The sequence below is a fragment of the Heterocephalus glaber genome, unplaced genomic scaffold (genome assembly GCF_053883595.1).
Source record: "Heterocephalus glaber isolate CG9 unplaced genomic scaffold, H.glaber_assembly_v1.0 deba00000738, whole genome shotgun sequence".
Taxonomy (NCBI): domain Eukaryota; kingdom Metazoa; phylum Chordata; class Mammalia; order Rodentia; family Bathyergidae; genus Heterocephalus; species Heterocephalus glaber.
This window is the reverse complement of record NW_028258161.1, coordinates 3,580,351-3,591,103: the sequence shown is the minus strand read 5'-3', so window position 1 is coordinate 3,591,103 and position 10,753 is coordinate 3,580,351. Positions and strand designations below refer to the sequence as shown.

At 42.7% G+C, this 10,753-nt stretch overlaps 1 protein-coding gene and 1 pseudogene across 1 annotated transcript in view; one reads left to right on the top strand and one right to left on the bottom strand.

Moving 5' to 3' along the window:
* Window positions 1-78: 78 nt before the first annotated feature.
* The window catches only part of Adcy10 (adenylate cyclase 10), a 74,213-nt gene continuing 63,538 nt past the window's right edge, over window positions 79-10,753 (top strand). Inside the window, exon 1 of the mRNA XM_087206853.1 lies at window positions 79-3,999. The gene's annotated coding sequence lies outside the window, so the exon portion shown is untranslated. The remainder of the gene's footprint in view (window positions 4,000-10,753) is intronic.
* Window positions 7,270-10,231, bottom strand: LOC101715335 (killer cell lectin-like receptor subfamily E member 1 pseudogene; annotated as a pseudogene).

The window sequence follows — 10,753 nt, the reverse complement described above, 5'->3', positions numbered from 1 at the left end:
ATGTGTGCACATAAAAGAGCAAACAGGCCGGGGATTTAGCTCAGTGGTTCTGCCACCTGCCTTGTGAGTGCAAGGTCCTAAGTTTGATCCCCAGTACCAAAAACAAACAAAAAAAGAGCAAACAATCTGAACAAGATCCAAGGCTGCTTATTGCAGGTCACATAGCTCTAAGTGGGAGCAGGTATTGCTGAAGAGGGAGAAATAGTGGAATAACAAGCAAAATGACCTCAGACCTTTGGCTTTTGCAGTCCTGGGGCTTAAACTCAGGCAGTGCTGAGCTACATCCCAACCCTTTTTAAAGTTGTTTTTGGTTTGAGACTGAGTCTCACTAAGTTGGCCAGGCTGGCTGTAGGCTGGCTTCTCCTACTTCATCCTCCCACACCTAGCTGAAGCTATTTTTTATTTTTTATTTTTTTTGAAGCTATTTTTTAAAAAAAAAAAATTTAATATGCCATGAAGAGAATTTTTCTTTTTTTTTTCTTCCTTTGCATATTTATAATTTTGTGGGTTTTTTGGTACCAGAGATTGAACTCAGGACCTTGCACTTGCCAGGCAGGTGCAGCACCACTGAGCTAAATCCCTGGCCCTGAAATTCTTTTTATAGCTACAGATTTTTTTTTTTTTTTCGATGTCTATGTGTATACATTAGGCCAGCTTTAAACTTGCTGGGGGCCCAGGCTGGCCTCAAACCTTCGATCCTTCTGCCTCAGCCTCCCAAGTGCTGGAATTGCAGACACGTACTGCCCTCCAAATTCATTACAGCTACAGATTTTGGTACAGGATTAGTAGAAGTTTTTAAATTAAATTCAGTAACTGATGCAGTATAGCAGAAAATGCTCTGAGTCAAACAGACCTGAATCTGAATCCCGGTTCTGCTGATTTATAAGCTATGACTTTGGTCAGGTTATGCACCTAGCAGAGTACTTGGTACCTAAGTAGGCTTTCCATAAATGGTTATGGCCTTTGTCCCCATCGTGAGGAGAGACTGGGCCTAGATTACTCCATCCTAGACATGATCAAGCATCTGTTTGAAATGCTAGTAAAAAACCCATTAGAACTATAATCAGATGAATCAACAGAGCAAGTTGTTTTAAAGTATGAAGAAATAAGAGACGAAATAACTTGGCCAGAGGCAGCTGGGGATCAAACCCAGGACCTTGCACATACCCTTACCACTGAGCTGCACTCCTGCCAAAGAGCTTTCTTAAGATAACTGATAAAGTTTTGGCGATAAGCAACAGAAAATCTTGTGTTTTGTCATTTGTCCCTTCATCATAATACAGCTTTGAGGAGAAAGGCTTCAAGAACCTGACATAGGCAAACATGAAGTGGTCCTGAAGAGGGAAATGATGCTTTATCTTCATACCCCATGCTGTTAAATTCATCTGCTTGTCATGTGTGCACATGTGTTCTCAAGGTTGAACATTAAGGAAAACTTGAAGCATGGCATAGACACAAGAAAGTTTGTTAAAGTGTGTGTGTGAGTTGGAGTTTCAGTCCTCATGCAAGCCTGTTCCTTCCTGTGTGGGTCAAATTAACTATAGCAGTAAGATGTAATCAGAAGGAATCCTCCAGGCCAGCAGTGGGGAACCTACGGCACACGTGCCACAGCAGACTGTTTGTAACATTAAATGGTCTAAAAGATTCACCATCACTGCTCTAGGTTCTCAGCAGTTTTATTGACAGACCACTATCATGTGTTTATTTTCTGCCCAGAAAACCTTAATTCATCCCAAATACTGAATCTTAAAACTTAAGTGACTAACATACGTCCTATCAAAACCCCTCATTACCACTTGGAACACATAGTCTAGTCTAGTGATTAGCTTTGCAGCTGTTCTCAAAAATTTATTTTATATACTGGAAGTCTTAACTATCATTGTAAATGCTGAACTCCCTGGAAATGCTTTCCACAGTGTTACAAATCACTAGATCAGCGGTGTTGAGTTCAATTGTATGACCCAGTTTTCTAACCAGTCCTCATAGGTGGTTTCATTCATTAGTTTTCTCAGTGCCAGGTTGGGCAGGCCTGGGTTTCAGCTCAGCTCAACCATTTGCTAACTCAGACCTGAAAACCCCTGTGTGAGAGAGTATTTTCAAGAGGAAACCAGGAATAACAGCACTGACTTCTTAGGGCTGCTGTAAAGATGGAAATCATGTTTTAATGCAATGCTTGGTTTGTGCTACTATTAATAAAAAGAAAGTGCAGAAAATGTTAAGTCTAATTTAAAATAGACTGAAAGTACTCTTAGACTAAGGAAGTTTTGCCTTAGTTGCAAAACATGATACCTTTAACCCAGTCTTTTGTGATTTGGCATTCATTTTAAAGAAATATTGATGCAGGTACATCAGCATTGCGATTAACCCATATTAAACATTTCTTCTTATGTTGTTAAAATGATAGTGAAAGGTTGAATGTTAACAGGGGTTAACCTCAAGGTCCGAATTCCTCTTTGAGGCAAAGCCCCTACTGGCACTTGTTGAGGTGACCCAGAAAGCACTGGCATTTACTGAGCCAGAGTCCCTCCCTCAGGGCTCTGCTTACTAACACCAGCAAATTCCCTCAACAAAAACAACTAAATGAACCTCTTTTCTCCTTTTTTTTTTTTTTTTTTTTTTGGTACCGGGGATCGAACTTGGGTCCTTGTGCTTTCGAGGCAGGTGCTGGAACCACTGAGCTGAATCCCTGGCCCTTCTCCTCTCTTAAGACAAGCATTTTATAATTTAATTACTGTATAGGGCTGAACTGCATTTGAGAACATGTGTGAACTGAACATTATTCAGTTCTTTTTAAGCTCAAGTTTTAACTACGTGTAACTACATGTGAATTGCTGGGATACACATAAGAACAGTGAGAAAATCAAAATATGATTTAAGCTGTTAGAAAACATGCCTGCCTGTTAAAACGTTTTTACAGTAGGGCCGGGGATTTAGCTCAGTAGTTTCGCCGCCTGCTGCGCAAGCTCGAGGACCCGAGTTCGGTCCCCAGTACCAAAAAAAAAATTCCAATGCAGTGCGACATTGGATTTGAAATTATAATTGGAGTAAATTTGGTTAGAAATATGCCCTCAAAAAAAAAAAAAAAAGAAATATGTCCTTGGGCCAGGGATTTAGCTCAGTGGTTTCGCCCCCTGCTGCGCAAGTGCAAGGACCAGAGTTCGATCCCCAGTACCAAAAAAATAAAGAAATACGTCCTTGACTATTCAGATAGGATAGGTACGCAATTCTCAAAAAAAAAAATCTTACCTCACAAAAATCTCTGAAATTCAGCACTGAGTTTGTTAATAATGAAATAGAATGGTTGTAACAGCATCTGTGCTGTCGTAAATGTTCCTCGAATGTGGCCTCTCATCTCCCATGGAGCAGCCAGCATATCAGGCAGATACACTAGACAAAGGGATGACCATGTCCCGGACAGAACAGACTAGGGCCACATGAGATGTCCTCACACTTCTCAGAACAAACTGCAACTAAGGAATCAAGAACTGTGTATTTCTGTAGTTTTCCATTAGTATTTGCAGACTGGTTGACCAGTTGACTGCATCCTTAGAAAGCAAAATCACACGTGGGGTGGCAGAACGCCACTTCTGTTTTTGATGTTCACCTGTCAGCCGTTGGCTAATTGGAATCACCCTCCACAGGGTCGGGGAGAGTCACTGAATTACTTTGGTTCGAATCAGTCTCCCCTGCCCCAAGCCCCTCTCCCATGCCCAGCAGAGACCCTTTGAAGCACAGTGGACACCCCCAGCCTGGTGGGGGAGGGGCCCAGCCAATCAGAGGCTTCATCAGCCTTGCAGAACAATGAGCTGCTGGGGAGGGTGTGGCCTGAAAAACGGCTTTTCGACAAAACTGTCGCTTTGTGCCTCAGCGATGGATAGTCGCGGGACTTCTGCGGTCTTCAGGATAACGTCGCCCAGACCCCTCTCCTGTTTACCACACTCCTGAAGGACCTAGCCCCTCAGCCGGGCTCTGGCTTTTCCTCAGCCGTGGAGGAAGGAGGTATGTGGAAGGAGTCTCAGTAGGGCAGAAGACAGGCCAGCCGTCCTGGAAGGAGACAGGCTACTGGCGTTCAGAAGATGGGCAAGCCTGGGGCAGGGAGTCCAACCAAGTTCGAGCTCCCATTTATTTCTGGGTCAGTCTGCGGAGGCTGGAAGTTTAAAGGCTAAAATATGAGCCCCTCCTCTTTACCCTGGATACTCTGTCTTTCTAGCTTAGCCTCTTTACTGGCCTCTCTGCAGCAACTTCTCACATAATATCCATGTTTTCATCATTTATCAGATAGTCCCTACCATGTGAAGGGGGCCAGGAGTATGCTGTGGAAGAAACAGAGATAAGTAAGGAGTTTACAGCTCGAAGGAAGACAAAATATGAACAGGTCAAAAAAAATAAGGTCCTTCACATAGAAAATAAGCCATATGGTCTAGGTTGAGTGGCACATGCCTATAATCCCAGCTATGAGGAGGCTGAATCAGGAAGATCATGAGTTTGAGCCCAGCTTGGACTGTGTAGTGAGACCCTATCTCAAAAAGAGAAGGAGAGGAGGGCCCGGGATTTAGCTCAGTGGTTTCGCTGCCTGCTGCACAAGCGCAAGGACCCAAGTTTGATCCCCGGTACCAAAAAAAAAAAGAGAGAGAAAGAGAGGAAGCTACATAAGCTTATAGGCACTAAATACTAGCTCAGAGGAAAAAGTACCATGGCTAGAGCGAGAAAGCTTTCGTGGCTCCACCCCTTTAAATCATAGTATCGCCTCTGCTCTCTTGTGAAACCTGACTACATGAAAAGTCGAGCATAAACTGAAATCTATTAGAAAATTCTGAAAGAGATATTTAGAGAAACAGTGGATATAATCAATCTCTACTTTCTTTCATTTTCACTTTTGGGTGCTGCTGACTTTTCCTTAAATGATGCAACTGTGCACACTTTCATTCCTTCAGAAATGCTTTCTTGTCTGACTTTGGGCTTTCATTTGCCTGCTTGCTCCTTCACCTGGGGCTCATCAGGCCCAGGAGCTTTCATGCTTCCACAGTACCCAGTCTGTTCATGCATTAGTCTCGCTGTGAAAGAATTGGCCAAACCAGTATGGCGGCGCACACCTGTCATCCCAGCACTCTGGGAGGCTGAGGCAGGAGGATCGCAAGTTCAAGCCCAACCTGGGCAACTGAGTGACTCAGCAAGAGCCTGTTTCAAAAAATAATAAGGGGCTGGGGATGTAACTCAGTGTGAAGCCCTTGGTGAAGGCTGCCATCAACATATATTCAAAGGGTTCTATCTAAGATTAAATACAGCTTTTCTCTAGTTCATAACACTGTCAAAGCATACGCAAACAGATTCCAGCACGGCATAGTAGGAAGAAGGCCTCTTAAGTCCCACAGACCTGGGTCCTCCAGTTGTGGGATTAAGACCAAGTTAATATCTCTGAGCTTCAGTCTCTGCGTCTGTAAAACAGTGATGAGGTCTAACTCGGTGCTGATTTGAAGATTAAATGAACCTATGCAAAATGCTTCACAAAACAGATGTTAACAAATTATAATGACAAGTACTATGTGTCTATAGAAAGTAAATACCATCTTCTAACATTACTGTACTTCAAGCCGAAGGATTCTTGTAAAATAGAAATGTTTCTTTGTCTTCTTATGGGTATTTAAAAGAAAAACTAGAGCCGGGTACAGTGGCGAATGCCTATAATCCTAGCTACATGGGGAGGCTGAGGGAGGAGGATGGAAAGTTCAAGGTCAGCCCGGGCAATTGAGCAAGACCCTGTCTCAAGACAAAAATAATGGGGGCTGAGGATGTGGCTCAGTCGTGGAACATCTGTCTAGCATGTGCCAGGCCCTGGGTTCAATCTGCAGTACTGAAAGGGGACGGGGCGTTCCTAGATATTCATTGTAGATGTCCTTGCTTTGTAAGTATATGTATAAAATTTTTCTTCTAAGACGTTTCACTTGTACATGTGTCCTCTTCATCTCAGAATGCATCTACTTTCCTTGCTTAGGGATCATGAATTTGAACCCTCAGAGCACCTTATGCAAAACAATGGAATCTTGGCAGTCATCTCATTCATCTTCCCACTAAATGTGAGAATCACAGACCTCACGCACGAATGGCTCTCCGCCCTCCCGGCTAAGCCTGCCCAGAGGGAATGTTCAGCTGGTGGTGTTCATACTTGCCTTCCAGTAATTGCCAGCCATTGATCCTTGTTGATCTTTTTGAAGAAACAGAATAAATCTAACCAACTTCCCATTCAGTGTTAAAACTTCGGCAGAAATGACTGGGTGTGGTGGCGCACACCTGTGATTCTAGCACTCAGGAGGAGGCTGAGACAGGAGGATTTCAAGGAGAGTGAGTTCACGGCCAGGCTGACTACAGTGAGACCCTGTCTCAAAAACAATCAATCAATTAATTAATGTAATTAAAATTTAAGTAGAAATGGTCTGTACAGTGCATGTGAGGAGGGTATGGTATTGCCAAGATTGGAGGCTTTTATAAAAGGTTCCTAAATATAATGCAATGTTTAGAATATATGGATTATTGTTTATTTGAAATTCAGATGTAAGCTGGGCATGGTGGCACATGCCTGTGATCCCAAGCACTCTGGAGGCTGAGTCAGGAGGATTGCAAGTTTGAGCCCCAGCCTGGTCAGTTTAGTGACTTAGTGAGACCCTGCCTAAAAAAAAAAAAAAAAAAAAAAAAAACTTAGATGTAACTGGGCACCCTTTACTTTTATTTGCTCAACCTAGCAGTCTTACAAGTGGTGGCCAATAAAAACAAAGTTGAGCTACTGAGCTGACAGGCAGGAGAGAGCAGAGCTGTTTGGTCTGCTCAGCCTTCTCAGTCCTCACCTGCTCAGCACATCTGTGGAAGCCTTTTCAGAACATCCATGCCTATAAAAAGCATCCTAGCCAGGGACGGGGTACACATCTGTAATCCCAGCTCTCAGGGAGGCAGAAGCAGGAGGACTGCAGTGAGCTCGAGGCCAGCCTGGTCTACATAGCAAAACCCTGTCTCAAAACAAACAAACAAATAAATAAATTAGCAGGTATCCTGTGGAAGGCCACTTGTTCATTAATAAACGTGAGCATTCCACTGAAGAAAAGTTACACTTTTCCCTCTGCACTTCTCCCGTGGACTTCATTCATGTGTACCCAAAGCAAATCTCTAGGTTATGGAGCGAGCAGTTCTTTTGTTAACCATAGGGACCCACGTTAGACTTTGCTTGGGGACCTGTGTCTCCCACTTCGCACTACTTTATCAATGTTTTTTTAGGGTGACAAAAATTGTATTTTATTTTCTCATGATTTCATAGGAGAAATAAAATGATTCTTACAAATGTAGTTCTGAGGAATTCCACAGTGTTCAGCTATATATAGTTCTTTGGATCTGTAAGATAAACAGGCTTGTTGCAGTTCAGGCCTCAAATGTATGAAGTCCAGGGTTGGATCTTTGGCAGTATCCCAGGGTAGAACTGAATTATTTTCCCAGTACCATTGACTTTTAATTTTCTTATAGTAAATTCCAGCCCAGAAGAAAGATTTCATTTCCTCTCTGTTTATTTTCACAAGACTGGTGTTTAGAGATGAGCAGGTATGTTGACTCTTGCTCCAAGTTAGCTTCTCCTTAAAGAAGTAATAACAACTGCATCTGAACCAGACCCAGTCCTTGGGACAAGGCTGACAGTGAGGTCCTTCTTGCTGGATTGTAGGAAATGTTGTTTTGGGAGATGAGTTTGCAGTCAAAACAGCCACAATGGTTCCAGCCATCAGAAGAAGGAACTTGACATGAAGTACACTAGAAATGAGCCTCCATGGCAGATGTGAGGAATCTCTTTTGCTGGTGATATTGTCTGCTGTGGTTTTGTGCTTTTTATGTTTGTGGTGTTTTGCCTCCTTTGTGATGACTGGCAATTCATTTGAACTACATTTATTTTTAATATCTTTTTTTCTGGTGGGCTTCGCCGCAGAGTTCTTGTTTAGTGTAGGAAAAGTTATGGGCTCTTCATTCATCTTTACAAAGGAAAAAACTGCAGGGAGGAGGAAAGTCCAGGAACATGTCATAAAAATGTAATCCATGAGAATCCGAAGTGGCAGGAGCTGGTCATTTAGAGCAAAACTGGAAACTGCAGACCCAGGTAGAAAAAGTGCCTGCTGTGTTGTGTCTCTTTTTATAATCACCAATAGGAACCTCTTCGCCAAGATTTAGTTGTTGTTGTTTTCCTCTAGCACCCCACAAGGGGGCTGAGGGTACTAATTGGTTCAGGTGAGATAATGCATTTCATTTCAAGGCTGTTATCAGGTAGTTTGTTTCTAAAAAGTGGCTCGCCAACTAAACATTACCAAGTTCTGGTTTACTCCCCTCTCCTTCTGGAGTTACATTCCAAATTCTTCTCACCTCAAACAAAGAACTGAATGAAACGAGCAAGAAGCAGTGGCAAAGTTTATTCAAGAAAGCAAAAATGAAGAGTGGGAGAGAAACTGTCCTGCAGAGTGAGCTTGGACTGAGCAAATAGAAAAAGAGGGTGAGAGCGAAGATAAACGCACACACTGCATCTGGGAAACACAACATGGGCTATCATAGAAAGTTATGATAACTCCACTACTTTAAATTTGGCCCAATATTTGGCTTCTTTCTTATGTTTTGTTTTGTTTTTTGGTACCGGGGATCGAACTCAGGAACTTGTGCTTGCGAAGCAGGGGCTGGAACCACTGAGCTAAAATCCCTGGCCTTGGCCCAACTATTTGAAGATGATGACTACTATGTTAACCCATATGTCTCCATCTCCTGACTTCACATTTCCACTCTCTCCCATTATTCTTCACATTCCATGGTCAATGTACTTCAGATAAAGTAAGCAGGCCAGATCTAATCTTCTGGATCAAATTTGAACACTATGCACCTTAGGATTGTATTCCACCAAAGTGGCCAATAAACAGCTGGACATGGAGTGCACACCTGTAAACCCTCTGGGAGGCTGAGGCAGGAGGATTGAAAGATCAAAATAAAAACAACTGGGGATGTAGCTTACTGTGGAGATCCTGGGTTCAATCCTCAGCACCACCAAAAAATAAAAAATAAATAAAAATAAAATAAACCTATGAAAAGGTGCCTAATCTCATTGGTACCACCAGGGAAGCACAAAGCCACAAATTGCGGCACCTGCCTACCCAAACAAAATAGCAACAAAATAGCAACAAACTCTCATACCTCGGTCTTGCAGCAGCTTTGTTTTTGTTTGTTTTGTTGTTGTTGTAGTTGTTTGGTTTTTGCAAAGTTTATTTGAAAAAGTAAAAGTGAAGCTTGAGGGAGAATCTGGCTCTGCAGAGTGAGCTTGGGCTGAGTAAGAGGAAAAGGCAAGATTAAAAGAGACTCGGGGATGCAGGGCGGGATATGCTGAGGAAAACCACGATAGCCTCATAGCAACTTTGGAAAGCTGTTTGACAAGGTTGATTAAGGCTTAGGCTGGGGTTGTAGCTCAGTGGTAAAGCACATGCTTCGCGTGCAGGACGCCCTGGATTTAACTGTCACACCAAAACAAACATAAAAAAGACTGGAGACGGCCGGGGATTTAGCTCAGTGGTTTCACCGCCTGCTGTGCAAGCGCAAGGACCAGAGTTCGATCCCCAGTACCAAAAAATAAAAGACTGGAGGAAAAAAAAATAGAGACCACCAAAGAAATGTATACACGGTATTCCTAGGAGCCAAAACTGGAAAACTCATAGGTGAATAGTAGAAATGTATAAATACTTGGCAGTACAATGTGGTGATAGAAAACAAACAGCATTGAAAACAATAATTACCAATACGCACACAATCACATGCATGAGTGTCACAAACATTTCAGGAAAAAAAGATATAGTATGATTCCACTTTATAAGACTTAAAAACTGGTGAAGGTGATATATGGCATCAGAGAGATCAGGGAAGAGGTTACCCTCTGGGAGAAGAGAGGACGAGTGACCAGGAAATACATGGGAAGAACTTCCGGGGCACCGTGCTTGCCCACCCCCCCCCTTTTTTTTTTGGTTCCGGGGATTGAACTTGGGACCTTGTGCTTGTGAGGTAGGCAGGGGAACCACTGAGCTAAATCCCCGGCCCTCCCCCTTTCTTGATTAGAGCTTGCTCACTTGGTAATAACTCAAGCTATCCTCTTAGGATGTCTGCATTTTTCTGTTTTCTGTTTTGCTTCAATAAAAGGGTTTTTTTCACACCATATGCTTATACGTTTGATTTTGTTAAAAACGCTAAATACAGCACTGTGGATTTATTGTTTTGAATTTTTATTTTTATTTCCTTTGATTAAGGTATTTTAAGGCTGGAGTTGTAGCTTAGTAGTAGAGCATATGCTTAGTGTGTGTAAGCCCCTGCACAAAATAAAAGGTACTTTCAGATCCTGGTTCTGAGCCAGCTGTAGTCGTGCACCAGTACATCACCAGTTTGAGCCCAGTAGCAACTTAATGAGACCCTGTCTCAAAAAATTAAAAAGGGCCAGGGCGTTGGGGATTTAGCTCAGTGGTTTCACTGCCTGCTGCGCAAGAGCAAGGACCTGAGTTCGATCCCCTGTACCAAAAATAAATAAATAAATAAAAAGGGCTGGGGTTGTACCTCAGTGGAAAGGCCCTGGGTTCAATCCCCAGCACTGGAAATAAAATCCTAGTTCTGTCATTCAATATATTAGTTCTCCCTCCAATTATTTTTTAAAATTTCTTTCCCCCCAAGCTTTATTGAGGTAAAACTGACAAAATTGCACATATTCATGGTG